The 19,073-nt window shown below is 44.8% G+C and overlaps 1 pseudogene; it reads right to left on the reverse strand.

Moving 5' to 3' along the window:
• Positions 1-9,075: 9,075 nt before the first annotated feature.
• On the reverse strand, positions 9,076-9,796 carry LOC100356975 (mitochondrial import inner membrane translocase subunit Tim17-A pseudogene; annotated as a pseudogene).
• Between the last annotated feature and the right edge of the window lie 9,277 nt (positions 9,797-19,073).

Here is a 19,073-nt window from a genome sequence, read left to right on the forward strand (position 1 = left end):
AAATAATTAAACCCTGACAGCGCCTGCAAATGTCAAAATACAAATGTCCTCCCGTGATCATTTTTTAACCACTGGGGTAAGCAAGTTATCCTTTGTCCTGGGGCACAATGTGTGGCCAGCCATGGTCAGAGCGGAAGAGTCACAAAAAAAAAAAAAAAAAATGCCATCTCGCTGCTCTCTTTCCCGGCACCTACCCCACTTGGAGAAAACATCTTCCAGACTTTTGAAATGTGGTTTCTGCCAGGCAATTAACTCGTCTTAACCTGCATTCTGCATCCCCCAGTGCCTTTGCTGGGCCTCTGCACTCGCCAGCGTTCACATTGTTTTCTATTATTATTCAAGCAGCGCCGCCTCAGTAGTAAACCCATTGACCATTCAATCAGAGCAGTAGCTGCTGTGGATAATTAAAAGTTCCCAACCTCTTGCCCCAAGGCCAGGCCAGAGCCAGTCAGAGAGGAGCCAGGTCCCGGCTGCTCAGGGACCAATCGATCAGCTGATTAACCCTTCTCACTGATTGGTTAGAGCTGATTGCATCTCCAGTAAAGAAATCTGCTCAGGCCCTCGGGCACAAAGGGCAGCTATCCATCCAGGGTAGCTGAGCTCTCCCCCACCCCACCCCCCACCTCGGTCACTGTCCTTTGACAGAATAAAGGGGGAAAAAAAGAGGTGAACTCCTCATGCCAGGTCTTACAGATCTTATCTCCCCCTGGACTATCTCTGCTTTTATTTCTAAAAGAAAAGATCCCCAACCTGGCAGTTTCTGCTGTTTATAGCACAGGAAACGATGCATTCTTTTCAACCCCAGGGTCCCCTGGGTTAGAAAGCACTGCAGATGCACCTTTAATATCAAATGGGTCCCTGGACTGGGTGCTTTTTGACCCATCTGCTCTTTTGCTGGGTTTGCGTTTTGTTCGCCGGTAAATATTGAACAATCTGTCGTTTGTGGGGCTTACCTCTTGGCTCTGTAAGAAACACATCCTGTATTGGAAAGGGTGTATTTAAAAAAAAAATTATTCCCTGGCTTCTGTCTTTGCGGGGAGTAGCTGAGATGCTATCGGACAGGGGTGGGGACGAGGCCATCCTGAGTGATTCGCCTGGTTTTCTTAGAGACTGATTTCTGCGAGTTGGTGGGCGCATGGGACAGGGGGATCCCCTGTGAACACATCAGCTCTGTGGGTCCCAGGTCTCTCATTCTCTCTGTGGCCAAGAGGAGAAGAGTGAAATTCTGCAAAGCTGACTCTGCAACTATTATCCTTGCCTCCCATCTTCAGAAAGGCCAGGCTCTGGCTGACGTCAGAGGCGGCTCTCTGCGTGGAAGATGCTGGCTCCAGCAGAGAGCTCGTCGGGTGCCTGAGTACAAAATGCAGCCCCCGGGTTGGCAAACAAATGTTTCCCAAAACGCTCAGGTTCTGCTCTTATTTGGAGAAACTTTTCCGTGAAAGTGCAGGAACAGAAAAGGAGGACGTGGTTCCAGGAACCAAATTATTCATCACCTTAACTCTGAAACTGGTGGCGACAAAGACTGATCTTGGGTCCTACCAAGGGGGTCAGGCACCTGGAGTGTGACTTTGTTCTGGGAACCCTCGTGGGAGTGGGGTTCAGGGACCTGGACTCTGGGAGTGGTGATAGGCACTGTGGCCCAGGATTTTTCTACTCCCAGGGATCAGCTCCTGCCAGCAGGTGTGCAGCATTCTTGGAAAAGAGTTTCTGAGGCCCTAAAAGGAGGAAAAAGTATTACAGGAACACTGAGAATGACAGTGCTATTTTCATTCTTAGGAGACCCAAGGCAATCAGAAATTATGTGACACTGACTTATTTCTTAGCATCTCAGTGGCCTAAATCTCCTTGTCTTAAAGTAAGTTTATTACAGCACACACACATGCACAGATTTTTTTAAATGCCCTCACAATTAATTTAATTTTGAAGACATACATTTCTGAAATCAAAGCCGAATTTGTCAAAATTATGTGTAGATCAGATCTGCAGGCCATTACAGGAACAGAAGGCATGGCCAAACCTAAGAGGCAGGGGATAAAAGCATGGAGCCCATTAATTCAGTCATTATTTAGTGAGAACTTAATTACGTGATGCTGTTACATATAATCTAGAAAATAATGCAAATACCTATTCTTGATCTGCTCAAGGCTCACAGTATGATCTGTCTTATAAGAGTTAATTATGAAAATGCCATGACATTTTAATGATATTGGAATTTAAGATATTTGAATCAAGTGTTTCAACTTGACACTATTTTTCTGTGTAAGATTTCTGTGCCACAGAGAGGAAAGGTAGCAAGTAAAAATGAATAATGTAGTACTTTATAACGTTTTGTGCCTAAAAAAAATAAAATACATATCTTTGGGAAACTGAGTAGTTTATGATTCGTAAGATACCTAAAAACATGTTGATGTACCTCTATGGTTTTGAGGTTATTGTGCAGAAATTTTCCAAGACCATTATGTTGTGCATAATTTTTGTATTATTCTATAATTCTTCTTTCATTTCAAAGGGAATGTGATATCATAAACTGTAAAAGCAAACTGTAACATTTTATTTAAAAGCAGGGTTAGGTTATTTAAAAGCAGTTCTCTTGTCCTGAGAAGTTAAATCTAGCCTGTATGAGGGTACTGCAAATGTGCAAGGAAAAATAGAACTAAACGATAACTTTACTTTGGAGCTGAAGAAAAAAATTCAAAATTCATGTTTAGTATTTTCCTGATATGCATTTTCCATGAACTGCTTGAAGATCCTTCCCAGGCCAGGAATTTCAAAACTTTTTTGCACCAAAATAAATTTATCTTTTATTCTGTTTTTCTTGAGCTTTTTGAAGCGTCCTCGAAGTGTTTCTGAATATGGAAGCCACACGGTCACGCCGTTCACAGTGTGGGCAAAGAAGCATCAGACCAAACCCAGGTAGGATTCCTGGAGGCAAACACTGGAATCCAAAACCATTTTCTCTGTGGGAAAAACAGAGACCACAAAATACACCTATTTACCATCTGCAGCTGCAGTTCCCTTTCGGGATGTGTTTATTTTCCAAAGAAAGCTGATAAAACCACTGACTATGTTACATGTGTGAAATGAATATAACTGATTTTGTTATAAAGCACTTCTGTGCAGTGCTCAGAAATGACCCAGTGGTTAACAAACGGGATACGGAGGTGAAGGGGTTCAAACACCTGGAACTGACACTCAGTTTGCCTTCCTCTACTCTTTTTTTTTTCTTTTTTCCTTTTTGGAAGTTTTTCTAAAGTACCCAAGAAATCATGCCAAGAATCTGCACATCCAAGTATCAAAACTCATTTTATATGTGGGTATTTCAAGAAGTTCATGGAAAAATGGAATTAAAGATAAGTTTACGTTGAAATCCACACTGTTTTTTTGTAATACATGTTTTACATGAACTTTTCGAAGGCTTCTCATGTGCATGGATTTCCAAATTTTTGCACTAAATTTATCTTTTATTTATTTTTTAAAGATATTTATTTATTTATTTGAAAGAGTTACAGAGAGAGGTAGAGACAAAGAAAGAGAGAGAGAGAGAGAGAGAGAGAGAGAGAGAGAGGTCTTCCACCCGCTGGCGCACTCCCCGGATGGCTGCAATGGCCAGAGCTGTGCCGATCCGAAGCCAGGAGATAGGAGCTTCTTCCAGGTCTCCCATGTGGGCACAGGGGCCCAAGGACTTGGGCCATCTTCCACTGCTTTCCCAGGCCATAGCAGAGAGCTAGATTGGAAGAGGGAGTAGCTGGGACTAGAACCTGCGTCCATATGGGATGCCGGCGCTTCAGGCCAGGGCTTTAACCCGCTGTGCCACAGTGTCAGCCCCTCTTTTATTTATTTTTTAAAAGTGTATTTATTAAAGTGGCAGTGAGACAGACAGAAGGAAAGAGAGAACAAGAGAGAGCGAGTTTTTTTTTTTTTTTTTTTTTTTTGACAGGCAGAGTTGGACAGTGAGAGAGAGAGACAGAGAGAAAGGTCTTCCTTTTCTGTTGGTTCACCTCCCAAATGGCGGCTGTGGCTGGCGCACCGTGCTGATCCGAAGCCAGGAGCCAGGTGCTTCTCCTGGTCTCCCATGGGGTGCAGGGCCCAAGGACTTGGGCCATCCTCCACTGTACTCCCGGGCCACAGCAGTTCTTATCTGTTGGTTCATTCTCAATGTGCCCATAACAGCCTGGGCTGGGCTGAGGCTGGGGCTGGGAACTCAATCCAGGTCCCCATATGAGTGGCAGGAACCCAATTACCTGAGCCATCACCGCTGCCTCCTAGGGTCTATTTTATTTTATTTTTTAAAATGTTTTTAAAGATTTATTTTATTTATTTGAAAGGCGGAGCTACAGAGATAAAGCAGGAGAGACAGAGCTCTTCCATCTGCTGGTTCACTCCCCAAGTGGCCTCAACCGCCAGGGCTGGCCAGGCAGAAGCCAGGAGCCAGGAGCTTCATCGGGGTCTGCTAAGTGGATGCAGGGCCCAAGTACTTGGGCCATCCTCTGCTTCTTTTCCAGAGAGCTGGATGGGACTCAAACAGGGCCCGTACGGAATGCTGGTGTCTCAGGCTGGTGTCGTGGGCGGTGGTTTACCAGCTGCGCCAGGGTCCACTGTAGCTGTAGTCAGGAGTCAGAGGTGGGTATTGAACACAGGCATTTTGATGTGGAGCACCCTCATCTTAATCCCTAGGCCGAACACCTAAATCCTAAATTTCTTTTATTTTAAATTTATTTATTTGAATAGCAAAGAGAGAAAATTTATATTTTAATTGCATTTTCCATGACCTTTTGGATTCCTCTCGTACAGAAACCTGTGAAACCGAACAAGCTTCGCTGCTCATTGTTTTCAGTGGCAACTGCGCGCTCCTATTAATTCAGAGTATAAGAGATGCAAGTGGTCCCCAGTTTGGGTTTGTGAGAAAGCATTATGCACCGACATCCAACAAAACGGTTCAAACATTTTTATCTCAAAGCCCCAGATATGGGACACGCAATAATAAAAGTGCGCCCTGTGCACAAATTTTCTTTTTGAACAGGCCAGAAGGCTATGTTTGGCTTTTGCTGTCTCAGGCTGCTTAGAAATTCCTAATGAGCAAACTATAGTGTTTAACAGTAAAATATGGTTATGGCTCTTAAATGCGGGCTACATTTAACAACCGTATATTGATTTTTTCTTGTAATTTCATTTCCACGAACATTTCTGGTTTCTTAATTAGTAGCCTTTTAGAGAGAGATTTACCATTCTCTCCTTCAGAGGACTCAACATGCCCCTGCCAGGGAGGGCGCGGGCCACACACTCCGTGTGCGTGCGCACATGCTCACGGCTCGCCCTGCCCCTACCGACACGATTAAGACGCAAACAGCATCGGTGAGCCTGGTGACAAAACTCAACAATTTCCAATTGCACACTCACCCTGTAACGGGAAGAACTGTTTACCCCATGTTCCTTATTAAAGTGAAGTATTTTATTTAATGAGCATGACTCATGCAAGGTGTTCCCATAAATCATCGGCTGGTTTACAAACTCAATAACTAGGCTTCCTGCTATAACTAGGCGGTGCACACCTTAAATTATTAACACGCCAGGGCCTTAAGGCAGATCTTTGATGATGATGATATAAACACTGTGAAGACAAGGTACTCTCTCAGCAAAAGATTATTGGCTCTAATTACCATTTACCACAGGAAAAAGAAAAGAAAAGACAATAAAATATGGGGGAGAATTTAAATCTAAGATTTAATTTTATGAGACGCTTTAAACGCTCCTCCCCCACGTTTTTCCCTTTCTTTGCTTTCTTGTTTTCTTCTGGGCTGCTGGTGTATAATGATAGCCCCATGGTTGGCTAACCTTAAAAGGATGACAGTTGCTAAGAGGAAAGGAGGGAAAAGGAGCAGAGCTATTATGCACGTTCTCTGAATTGCGATGGAAAAAGGCCAGAGGGAAGAGAAGATAAAAATACACCGGGAAAAAAAATAATCCCTGCTTTGTTTTCATGTATATGCGTAATAAAAAAGGTTAAAGGACTAATATGCCCCACTCCAGTCATTTGGGTTAGTAAACTAGAACTTGAGGTCAGCGTCTTAAAAGGAGTCATTTGCTCTTAATATGTGCTTGTGTTTCAGGGCATTCTGACGGTGCGGCTGTTGGGAGAACCGAAAGCGGTCTAGGTGATAAGTGAGCGAGAATGCAGCACCAGGACACGTGGATCAATATCACGTGAGTGACATGTGTGTCCTTTCTGGGGGTGTGGAAGGTGCACAGACCAGCGTGGGGAAGAAGAGAGAAGATCTCTCGGAACCGCGAGCAGCGCCTGGGACAGAACCAGGGCTGGGAAAAGCGGCTTAGTGTAGCTTCCTGCTGTCAGGGCTTTTGTCTCCTCTTCCCCAGCGGTTTTGCATATTTCTCATTTCAGAAACTGACTCTCTGTTCGGGTCATTGTTTCTGCGGACTTGGATTGCCGGCTCAGGTTTCCCCTGGAGGACTCCAAGCTGTCATCTAATACTTATTGATGGAGTCGCAGAACGCAGGAGTTGGAAGGGACTTGAGCAGTGACTGCTCCCTTCCTCTTGCAGGTGTGAGGGCTTCGTCCCTGGAGGGTGGAGTCCTTTGGCCCACGGCACCTCCTCCAGGTCCACAGTCTGCTTGAGGGTGGGCCTCAAACCAGGGGGTTGCCCTTCAGAGCTTATCTCCCAATCACAGCAAAGCGGTCAGTGATTGGGTCATTCACTATCAGTCGCATCATAAAATAGGTGGCACTGATTACTGTATAATCTAATAAAACTGCTAAAATATGACCAGAATGCAGGGGAAAAAACCAACAAGCCTGTGATAGACTATTATTTTTTATTTCAAAAGCTTTCCTAGGATTTTAGGATGATGATATAGGAATGGAATTGGTTCCTAGGGACTGGCATTGTGGTGCAGTGGAGTAGTGGAGTCCCCAGGTGCTCTGCTGTTGTTTTAGCTTCCTGCCTATGCTCCTGGGAAAGCAGTGGGAGATTGCCCACGAGCTTTGGCCCCCGTGGGGAGACCTGGATGGAGTCCCTGGCTCCTCCTGGCTTCCGCCCCATCTAGCCCGGGATGTTGCAGCCATCTCGGGGAGTGAATCAGGGGATGGAAGATCTCTCTTTGTTTCTGTCTCTCCCTTCTCCCTGTTCCTCTGCCTTTCAAACAGACAAGCACACCAATCTTTTAAGAAAAGAATTTGCTGCAAAGCACTGCTTTCTCCATTATTTCTTGACGGTCACCATCTGCTTTGTGCACCCATCACGCATTCTTAGAGTGTGGAGGGACAGCAGGTGGGGAGGCATCGCAGGCACTGGGAGTCCTGTGCACCTGTGCTTGCTTCTGCACCTGGTAGAGATGCTGAGTGAGGTTATCACCCCACGCTGTGACCCTATTATAGCCCAGATCAGATTCTGCTGCAGAGCAGTACCCTCAGGTCAAGTGCATTGAGCCCTCTTTCCCCTGAAGAGCCAAAAGTGAATCTACATGCAAAATGAAAGACAAGCAATGCCTTTCGCTATTTTGGAGAAATACCCAGTTACCTCTCTCTCTGGTCACTTTGTCCCTGTCCATGTTGGGTCACCTGCTTGGGACTGGAAGCCTGACAAATCGAAGTCTCTGGCCTCTCAGGAGGCTCAGACCAGTCTGCAGATTTGCCGGGAGTCAGGGTGTCGGCAAATTCCATTTGGGGTGGTATCCCCCACCCCGCCGTAATGATTGCACGAGGGGCATCCCAAAACTTTTTGGATCGGCTTATTTTTCTCGTTGCAAAGAAGGAGAATGTCATTTGGCCTTTTTTCATTAGTAATTGTTATAATCCACCCTCTTAGTTGTATTCTACTTCATAGGTAACCATAATAGATGTTGAGAGAAATAGTTTTTATATGTGGTGTGTATTTAAAAAAACCCCATAGGATTCTTTGGGGATGGTCGAGCGGGCACACATTGTTATTTTGTGGGAGACCATGAAATATATAAATGCTATAACAGGGCAGAAGACCTGAAATTAAGTTGTTTGTATATCGGTAGGAAATCTTAGCACGCACTGTTCATTGCAAAACACGAAATTTACACATCAAGACCATTTCATGCCCTCTGCCTTGGGCCGATTGTAATGCAAAAGCCACAGTTGGAACCTAGTCCCTGAGCTGGTTTTTTAAAAGGGGCCTGGCCCCAGGGTGAGTTGCCCCAGCTCTCTCCAGCCTCTGTGTCTGGGTTCTTTGCAGTGATCGCCTGGGGCAGAGCCCGGCTGCTGGCCCTGGCTGGCCTCACTCCCAGGGGTCGACCCAGGGCTTCGTAGTGGGCCCTCATCAATCTAACCCAGGGAGGGGGAACTATGGAGGAAAGTGTGTGTGTGTGTGTGTGTGTGTGTGTGTCTGTTCCAGAAGCCCAAGAGCAGGAGCCACCGCCTGGTGAATTCCAAACCCCCAGATCCTCAGACCCCAGAGGCCCGGAACCCTGACCCCACTCTGCAGTTCAGAGATGGAGCCCAAGCTGCCCCATGTCATTTTTCCAGAATGTTGTGCAATCGAGGGTCATTTGTTACAGGACTCTTACTTAGAGAACTCTTCTTGTTTTAAAATTCAATTTCATTTTATTTCAAAGGCAGTGCCTGCATATGCAGTACTGTTCAGACATGTAAAAGTACATGAAGATATTCCTTTAAAGAAAGCAACATTGTGATCATGCTCTATATTCTGAGTTTTCATTTTCTTTCTCTCTCTCTTTCCTTCTTTCTTCCTCTCTCTTCCTTCCTTTTCTCTCTCTCTTTTCCAGGAGCTTTTGAATAACACAAGGCACCAGACCAGGCAGAGAAGTCCCCAGAAAACGATGGGCCACTACTTGCCCTTTGGTCCTTTGTCTTCTAAGCACCTATATTCTCTTTTTAACGCTGGGAGTTTTTAATTTTGGTCACAAATGCAATCCAAGTGTGGAATAAATGAATGTCTTATCTTTTAATACTTCACATGTTCCTTTAAGTAGGAAAATTGCTCAATGTCTCTTTGTAGCCTGCTTGGCCATGGCTGTCCTGCCTACGGCTTACAAAGCCTGAAGCTTGGTCTTCTGCAATTCTTGACCTGCAGTTCACTCTGTTGAAGAAATCCCGGGAGACAAGTCCTGCTGATACTGTCGGTAGTCTCCAAATAGCGAGGACGGTAACTGGGTTGAAGGCAAACTGAGGACCACTGGGAAGCTGTGCACGTGCAAATCTCGTCAACAAGATTCCAGCTCCTTCCATTAAAGCTGGGAGAGAGAATGCCACCCCTGCAGCCGTCCCTACCATGGCCTCTGGTCCATTTCTCGCTGCCAGGATGGCTCCTGTTGGAGCACCACTTGTGATGGAGTTCCAGGGGTCTCTGTCCCTCTGACTTGAGCCATACTAGGGTCAATCATGGAAAACAGACCTCCCCAAACTGCTAAGCTACCTGCCAATCATGGAACCCTGTCTTTTTTTTTTCCCCAAACAACCTTTTATTTAAGGTATACAAACTCTATGCATTTCATAAATACAACTTTAGAAACATAGTGATTCTCCCTACCATACTCACCCTCGTATCCTTCTTCCTCCTCCCTCTCCTGTTCTCATTCTTATTTTTTACTAAGATCTATTTTCAATTAACATCATAGAGGAGCCCTGGTTTTAATGGCTGTTGGACTCCCACCTAGGCTGTGATCTACTCCCACTGGAACACTGTGAAAACCTTCCATTGCTTGAGAGATACCACTGCCCAAGGTACCCATTGTGAAGCCCACCACAGTCATCCACAAGTCTCCAGGGGCAAGGCTCCCAAGCCTACTCCTCCATCTTGACCCCAGTGATGAAACTATTTTTTATAATAATGGACCCTTTAGACATAAACCAGAGAAATAGTATATGATTGACTTTTTGTGCACAGCACTCAGTTTTAGCAGTTTTTTTTTTTTAATTTATACCTTGTTTATTTCTCTTTTAATATTTTCAGGCAATTCCCAGATGTCATATCATCTCCTTGTACACATTTCCATTGCATTCTGCTTTTTAAACTTGTGATAAAATATGTGCATCTTAAATTTTGTCATTTTAACCAATTTTAAGTTTACAGTTCACTGGCATTAAGTGTATGCATGACTGGACACCCATTGCCACCATCCATCTACAGAACTTCTGTTTTGCAAAACTAGAGCACTGCACCCATTATGTATACATACATTCCCATTTCCCTCTGACCCTGGCCCCTGGAAACCATCATCCTACTTTATTTTTTTAAATTAATTTATTTACAGAGTTACAGAGAGGCAGAGGCAGAGAGAGAGAGAGAGAGGAGAGAGGCCTTCCGCCCACTGGTTCACTCTCCAAATGGCTGTAGCTGCTGGAGCTGGGCCGATCCGAAGCCAGGAGCCAGGAGCTTCTCCCGGGTCTCCCACTCGGGTGCAGGGGCCTCAGGACTTGGGCCATCTTCACTGCTTTCCCAGGCCACAGCAGAGCGCGAGATTGGAAGTGGAGCAGCTGGGACTCCACCTGGCTTTACCTGCTATGCCACAGCGCCAGCCCCCATCATTCTACTTTTTTTCTCTGATTTTTTTTCATGATGTATATTTTTGTGAATTTTTGAAGACCTCTCCTTCGTATGTGTGGGTTTCAAATATTTTATATGCAAATAAACTTTAAAAATGCTTTTATTTATTTGAAAGGTAGAGCAACATACACACACACACACACACACACACGCAGAGGGACTCAGACAGAGAGAGAGAGAGAGAGAGAGAGAGAGATTCTATCTGCAGATTCACTCCCTAAATGCCAGCAATAGCAAGAGCTGGGCCCGGCTGCAGCCAGGAGCCAGGAACTCTATCCAGGTCTCCCCTGTGGGTGCAGGGGACCCATCTACTTGAACCATTACCTGCGGCCTCCCAGGATGTGCATTAGGAGCAAGCTGGGTCAAAATCGGAGTAGCTGGAGCTCAAACCAGGTGCTCTGGTATGGGATGTGGGCATCAAAAGTGGTTTCCTAACCTGCTGTGCTGCAACACTCACCCCTAAACTTACCTTTTAATTCCATTTCTCACAAAAGTATCCTGTATGCCTTACGAGTGGAATCATGCAATATTTGTTCTTGTGTGTTGAGCTCTTTTTCCGTAGCATGCTGTCCTCACAGCTCATCCTTGTTACAGCCTGTGTCAGGATTTCCGTCCTTTCTTAAGCCTGTGCATTCTGGTTTGTGTCCCGTTTGTGCATTGAACAGCCCTGGGGATGAATTCTCAGGTTTACATATCTCCTCCATGATAGGTATCATTGTTTATGTTATATGTGTTTATGTGGAAAGATATTAAATAACTGATTCCCAGACAGAGAGTCTTCTTTTCTCTGGCCAGCAGCATGGGTCACAGCAGGTAGGATGTTAATGACTTTTGCACCTCCAATAGCTTAAAATCCCAAACATGGGCCTCTTGCCTTCAGTGTGTTCATTTGTGGCATTGTTGATCTCTGTGTTGCAGATCCTGGGGGATATACTAAAACAGACACTTTTACAACACTGTTCTCCACTGGTATCCTGGGGAGACTGGTTCCAGGGTCCCTGTAGATAACAAACTCCTGAAATGGGTAAGTGCTTTATGTAAAATTATTTGCATAGAACCCAGGAAATCTTCCCATATACTTTAAATTATTTCCACATCACCTATAACACTTGATACAATGTAAGTACTCCACGATGACTACTATATTGTGTTGCTTAGGGAATAATGAGAAGAAAAAAAGTTTGTAAATCTTCAGTGCAGATAGAAGTTTTTGTTTTATTAAGATGTATTTATTTGTTTGAAAGGCAGAGTACGGGGGAGAGAGAGATTTTCTGTCCATTGGTTCACTCTCTAAATGATCACAATGGCTGGGGCTGGTCCAGGCTGATGCAGGAGCCAGGAGCTTCGTCCAGGTCTCCCACATGGGTGGCCTGAGCCCAAGCACATGGGCCATTATTTGCTGCTTTCTGGATGCATTAGCAGGGAGCTGGATAGGAAGTGGAGCAGCTGGGACATGAACTGGCAGTCAGATATGGAAGGCCAGCATCACAGGCTGCAGCTTAACCAGCTGTGCTACAACACTGGCCCCCAGATGCAAGATTTAAAAAAAAAATGTTTTAAATCTGCATTTGGTTGAATCCAAGAATGTGGAGTGCATGGATTCAGATCCTGCTGTACTTAGCTGTGTGTTTTCTGTGGCTGGAGAAGCGATGACTTGTGGACCGAGTCACATAAGCTGATCCACGTAACAGGATCATACCCCCTGGTCTGGAGCATGCTTCTTCCAGGAATGCCAGGTCCTTTTGGATTGAACTAATTTGTCTTCAAAACACTTCAGAAAGATGGTGAACGTAGGTTGCTTTCCCCATTTGGTAAAGAATGACGGGATCTATTAGCAAAATTATTATTTTTTTTAAAGATTTATTTATTTATTTATTTGACAGGTAGAGTTACAGACAGTGAGAGAGAGAGAAAGAAAGGTCTTCCCTCCATTGGTTCACTCTCCAAATAGCTGCAACGGCCAGAGCTATGCCGATCCGAAGCCAGGAGCCAGGTCTCCCATGCGGCTGCAGGGCCCAAGCACTTGGGCCATCCTCCACTGCGCTCCCAGGCCACAGCAGAGAGCTGGACTGGAAGAGGAGCAACTGGGACTAGCACCCAGTGCCCATGATATCGGCACCTCAGGTGGAGGATTAACCTCGTGTGCCACATCGCCAGCCCCAAAATTATTTGACACCTAAAATAAGACAAAGAGAAGAATGGCAAAGACAATCATCTTTGTCTCAGCAGTTGTTAGATTTGCTTTTTTTTTTTTTTAAGATTAATTTAGTTTCTAGAAAGGTAGAGTTACAGAGAGACGGAGAGACAGAGACAGAGAGATCTTCCATCTGTTGGTTTACTCCCCAAATGGCTGCAATGCCAGGACTTAGAGGAGATGTGAGAGAGTGCTAAGAGTGATAAGAGTGCTTAATCCAGCACCCACCTTTTGCAATGGAAGCGTGTGGACACACAAATAGGAAAGCATAATAATTCTTTTTTTTTTTTTTTTTGACAGGCAGAGTTAGACAGTGAGTGAGAGAGAGAGACAGAGAGAAAGGTCTTCCTTCTGTTGGTTCACCCCCCCAAATGGCTGCTATGGCTGGCGCGCTGCGCCAATCCGAAGCCAGGAGCCAGGTGCTTCCTCCTGGTCTCCCATGCGGGTGCAGGGCCCAAGCACTTGGGCCATCCTCCACTGCCTTCCTGGGCCACAGCAGAGAGCTGGCCTGGAAGAGGAGCAACCGGGACAGAACCAGCGCCCCAACCGGGACTAGAACTTGGGGTGTGGCGCCGCAGGTGGAGGATTAACCTAGTGAGCCGCAGCGCCGGCATAATAATTCTTTCTCCTTAGTGTCTGAGCAGCCCTGCCGACCTCCAAGTGTCCTCTATAAAAGCTCCTTGTTTGACCCACTCACGGGTCACCTAGTTTGTGGTTGTCACTGTAGTCACCTTTCGTGGTTATTTAATCTTATTGTTTTCTGATCTCTTGTCTCTCCCTCCATTTGATGGTTACTTCCTCTGGAACTAGACAGGACCATGAGTTACATGTTTGTGTGGCTTAGCACAGAGTGGCCAGTCATGACTTTTGCACCAAAGGAACAATGGCTGTTCATTGGACGAATGGGGGGACGTTGACCTTAATCCTTGGAGTTACACAGACAGCAGTGGGAGTAGGATGGGAATCAGGGCTCTGCTTTTCTCTGCTAGCGTTCCCAGAAACTGTCCCAGAAGCAAGCAAGTTGGAGCTGGTGTGAAGATTGCTGGCATGGAATGGCTTTCCACGTTCCTCTTCAAGTTATTAGGAGGGCTAGCTTTGCGGTACAGAGGGTATGAAGCTGGCTTCCCCTGTTGGAGTGGCAGTTGGAGTCTCCACTGCTCCTTGCTACTGCTCCTGGGTGACCAAAGATGGCCTGGGTGCTTGGATCCCTGCCTCCCATGGAGACCACAGAGACTTCTTGGCTTGGGCCTGGCCCAGCCCAGCCATTGTGGCCATTTGGGAGAATGAACCAGCGGATGGAAGTTCTCTCCCTCTGAAAAAAAAAACAAAAAAAAAAAAAAAAGAGGAAAAAAATGAGGTTATCATTAGATGGAGAAGTCATAAGAATTGGCCGTATTGTTTGAAACTACTTACCTGGAATATCCAGCTGTTGACCAAATAAATATTTGGTTTTACGGTTTTGGTTGTTCGTATGTAATGTTAGTGGAGGAGAAACATTTCACTCCCAATTCCCTTCTAGATTGCTAATGCTTGGCTGTGGAATGCTGATGGTCTTAATAAAAAGGGCTTGAGAACGTTGACAGTCTTTGAAAAGAAGCTGGACAGGGCCAGCATTGTGGCATAGCGGGTAAAGCTGCTGTCTGCAATGCCAGCATCCCATATGGTAGCTGGTTCGAGTCCCAGTCATTCCACTTCGGATCCAGCTCCTTGCTGTTGGCCTGGGAGAAGTGGTGGAAGATGGCCTGAGTGTGTGGGCCTCTGCACCCGCTGGCTCAGTCCAGTCCTTGCCATTGTGGCCGTTGGGAGTGAACCAGCGATGGAGGACCTCCCTCTCTCTCTCTGACTCCGACTTTCAAATAAATAAGTAAAAATCTTAATCTTAAAAACGAAAAGAAGCTGGATGGCATGAGTAGCTAAGATATTGTTTGATATAGTTGAGACTCTACCAATCGTACTTGCTAGATGTCTCCCACTGAAGCACGCTAAGAATGCCATAAACTAGGCCTGATAACTAAATTTTTGGGTGGGGTATAGGGGGCAGTGGTGGGTGGTGGTGGTGGTGGATATCACCAAAGAAAGTTAATCTGAATGCAACAGTACATAAAACATTTCTGTAATGAGAAATTCACAACTTAAAATACAATGCTTTCGTAACTCCGGACCTCTTGGTGCAAAAATAAAATGAGTCATTAGGTCCATGAACGACAATGTATGCATTCAGCTTTTACCATGCTCACCACATAGACTCTTTTCTCAATGATGTGACTGTTTCCCTTGACGGGAAGAACACAGTCATTCTACTGCACAGACTTTATTACGCTGCGTCGTAGGAGTCATCTGTCTGTACCTGTCTCTGCGTATTTGTACACTGAAAATGCTATCTGCCTTTTTGCAATAGAGTTTGTACGCGTATGCAATGTTTTACAAAGGAATACGTGTAGCCTGTAGAGCTGCAAAGATAAAATTCGCTTCTTGGAACTTCAGGCTGATTTCTTGGCTCAGAAAAATCAAAGAAGGGCAAGAACGGGCTCCCACCCTCCTTCCACTAGGTTACATGTATGGGGATTAACTACATTATTCAATGTATTTCTTAAGAATTAAATTAATTATAATGCATTTGGATTCCCTGAGCATTCTCACAATTAATTTGTGCTATTGAGTTATCAAATATCCCTTTCTAAAGGGATTAGCTCATTTCTGATGTTTTGCACTGGTGTCCCAAGAAGTAATTTTGGACTAAAAAAATTGGATCCTTATTCCAAGGATTTGTTTTTAATCTCCAAAGGAATTCTTGGAACACTGGAATAAAATGGTACAGCAGTGGCTAATCCCTTAAGTAAGGATATCTGATCACCCAATAACACAAATTAGTGAAATATGCAGGCGAAGGAAATGCTCTCGTCTGCTCATCTGCTTTCTTGCATTCTAAGCACTGAGAGAGCACCGACATGAAATGCAGTGTCCCTGGTTCCCGATTAAATGCAATTTTTAAAAAATTACATGTTTTAATAACCTGTTTCAGATCATCAGAGAGCCAACAAAATTCCTGGAATTTAAAAAATATCTTTGTTCAAATTTTAAAAAATTGTTTTTGTAATGTCATGTGACTTTTTTTTTTTTTTCCCCAAAATCAGATCTGGTCATGTTAAACTCATTCTGCAAGGGTGTCCTGTGGCAAAAGTCTCCATTTAAGGTACGAGGCAAAATTGTTGATCCTTTTAAAATATTGGTCTATGCATTGTGGGCTAAAATAAAACACAATGCTAGATACTCTCTCTGCACACATTTATTTACTTAACGTAATCTAGTCAAGGCCTTATTTGCCTGTCAAAATTAGAGAGCAAAGTATTAGCACTGTGATGTCATTAGCAGGAAATAGTTAACATCTGAGAAAATGGAGTTAGGCAATTACTTTATAGAACAAAACAAACAAATCTAGGGAGATGTTTATACCATGTTATTGGTAGATTCAGAAGATGTGAAGGAAATACTTAGGAGTAATTTTGAGAAAACTGGGTTTACATTTTTTGAAACTCACAATACCAGCTGTGATGGCTCTAAAATCTGACTAGGGCTGAAAGTCTGACCTAGCTGTTAAGATGCCCACACCTCCATATTGGAGTACTTGCGTTTGAGTCCCAGCTCTGCTGCCAACTCCAGCTTCCTGCTAATGTGCACCTTGCAGGCAGCAGGTGACCACGGAAACAGTGGTGTCCCTGCCACCCAGTGGGACGCCTGGATTGAATTCCCAGCCCCAGCTGTTCTGGGCATTTGGGAAGTGAACCAGCAGATGGGAGTTCTCTCTGTCTCTGCCTCTCAAATAAAATAACAATAATAATAAAATAAAATTTTGATTAAATTTAAATGTATGCAACAGTATCCTACACTTGGCAACTTTGAATTTATATATTTTTACTGAATTATATACTTTGATGGAAAACCCTAGTTTTTAAAATATTTCTTTTCATCTAAAATATTTTTTAAAAATTTACTTTATTTGAAAGTCAGTGTTCTGGTGGGAGGGGAGAGAGACATCTTTTATCTACTGGTTCACGCCCCAGATGGCGAGTATGGTTGGGGCTCACCAGTCTGAAGCCATGATCCAGGAGCCTCATGTTGTTCTCCCACATGGGTGCAGGTGCCCAAGTACTTGGATCATTGTCCACTGCTTTCCCAGCTGCATTAGCAGGGAACTGGATCAGCAGCGAAGCAGCTTGGAGCGAAGTCCATATGGGATGCTGGCATTGCAGGTGCAGCTTAGCCTGCTGTGTCACAATGCCAGCCCCTTACTATCTTGAAAGATCATCTAGGTGCATGAAATATGAAGAAAAAATATTTTCTTTTTTCACACATTTTTCACTGGGTACTATTTGAAAAGATATCACTTAATTTCCAGTTCAGCACGCATTGATAACCATCACTATATAGCAATATGTATGTAAGTAGATTTTTCCCATGTGAAGCCGTGGAAGAGTTCATCTATCCACGTCCCCTGCCCCTACTCTGTTTTATGCTACATTTGCCAGTACTCTCCTTTCTCATCCAGCAGAGCAGAGTACTAGCTTCTTGGGAGAACCCAAGTACAGCTAAGTGGTGGCCACTGCTCTCATGAACTGAAGTTCTTATGGAAGTTAGACAAACACATTAAAAAAATCCTGCTGATTCGACCTGAGCCATATTTGAGTTATTGATTAAAAAATAGTGCACACTCACTTTGGAGGCACTAAAAAAAAGTACCTCAATTATTGATCTTTGTGGGCGTCCTCTTTTTGGGCAGTAAACTGTGCCCCATAATATTTGTCTTTCCTCCCCATGCATTGAAACAGATTTATTTGTTTAGCTATTTATTTTCATCTACTTGAAAGGTAGAGTGACACAGAGAGAGGGAGAGAGGGAGAGAGAGGGAGAGAGAGGGAGAGAGGGAGAGAGGGAGAGAGGGAGAGAGAGAGAGAGAGAGAGAGAGAGAGAAACTCCCTTCTATTCCCTGGTTCACTTCCCAAATGCCCACAATAGCCAGGGCTAGGACAGACCAAAGCCAGGAGCCAGGAATTCCATCTGGATCTCTCAGGTGGGTGGCAGGAACACAAGTACTTGGACCATCATCTGCTCTTTCCCAGGAGCAGTAGCAGGATCATTAGCAGGTGGACCAGGAGGGTGGAGTAGCCAGGACTTGAACCAGACACTCCAATGTGGGATGTGATAGTCTCAAGTGGTGGCTTCACTAAGACACAGTGCCTGCCCTCCCCATACATGTAATAGCTTACTTTCTTCTCTATGTTTCTTTCGCTACTTCAGTTCCTCTGTCTTTGATTAGGGTGTCACAATCCAGAAAAGCTATTGGTTGAGGGCTTTCAGAAAAACTGGTGACTGAAAGAACGCATGTATTAGTTTTGTCTCCATTGAACTACAGTCACCATCCAAGCTGCTTCTCATAGTTTAGATATGGAATCTGGAGCAAGGAGTTGGAATCTTGGTGCTGCCATTTATCCCCTGTGTGAACATAGAGTTGTTCTAATTTTCTCCACATCTCAGTTCTTTCATCTGTGAAATGGGTATAGGAATGGCTCCTCACTTCAAGAATTGTTAACAGCAGTAAATCTGATGAGAAGGGAAGTTCTCTTAAGGCTCACATTTCAGCATCTGGCCAGAGTAAGCCTTGATTCATGTGTTCAACATATTTATTAAGGCTCTACTAAGTGTCAGACACTGTGCATGAATGAGAGATCAAGATTCCTGCCCAAGTGGAGCTGACACTTCAAAGGGGAGAAATACACATGAAGAGTGGACATGTGCTAGCAGGTGGTATCAGGACGGGAAGAAAATGTCCAACAAGTAACGGGTAGGGAGAGGACCAGAGTGCACAGGACCGGTGCAGCTTGGGGTTTAGAAATAGGGTCAAGGTGGGCCAGCACCACGGCTCACTAGGCTAATCATCCACCTGCGGTGCTGGCACCCCAGGTTCTAGTCCCGGTGGGGACACTGGATTCTATCCCGGTCACTCCTCTTCCTGTCCAGCTCTCTGCTGTGGCCAGGGAGTGCAGTGGAGGATGGCCCAAGTGCTTGGGCCCTGCACCCGCATGGGAGACCAGGAGAAACACCTGGCTCCTGCCATCGAATCAGCGCGGTGCGTTGGCTGCAGCGCGCTGGCCGTGGCGGCCATTGGAGGGTGAACCAATGGTAAAGGAAGACCTTTCTCTCTCTCTGTCTCTCTCTCTCACTGTCCACTCTGCCTGTCCAAAAAAAAAAAAAAAAAAAAAAAAAAAAAAGAAAAAAAGAAATAGGGTCAATGTGGAAAGCCTTAGAGAGATGGTGATTTTTTAAAAGATTTATTT

The sequence above is a fragment of the Oryctolagus cuniculus genome, chromosome 5 (genome assembly GCF_051225735.1).
Source record: "Oryctolagus cuniculus isolate XC-2025 breed Fujian yellow rabbit chromosome 5, ASM5122573v1, whole genome shotgun sequence".
NCBI lineage: Eukaryota > Metazoa > Chordata > Mammalia > Lagomorpha > Leporidae > Oryctolagus > Oryctolagus cuniculus.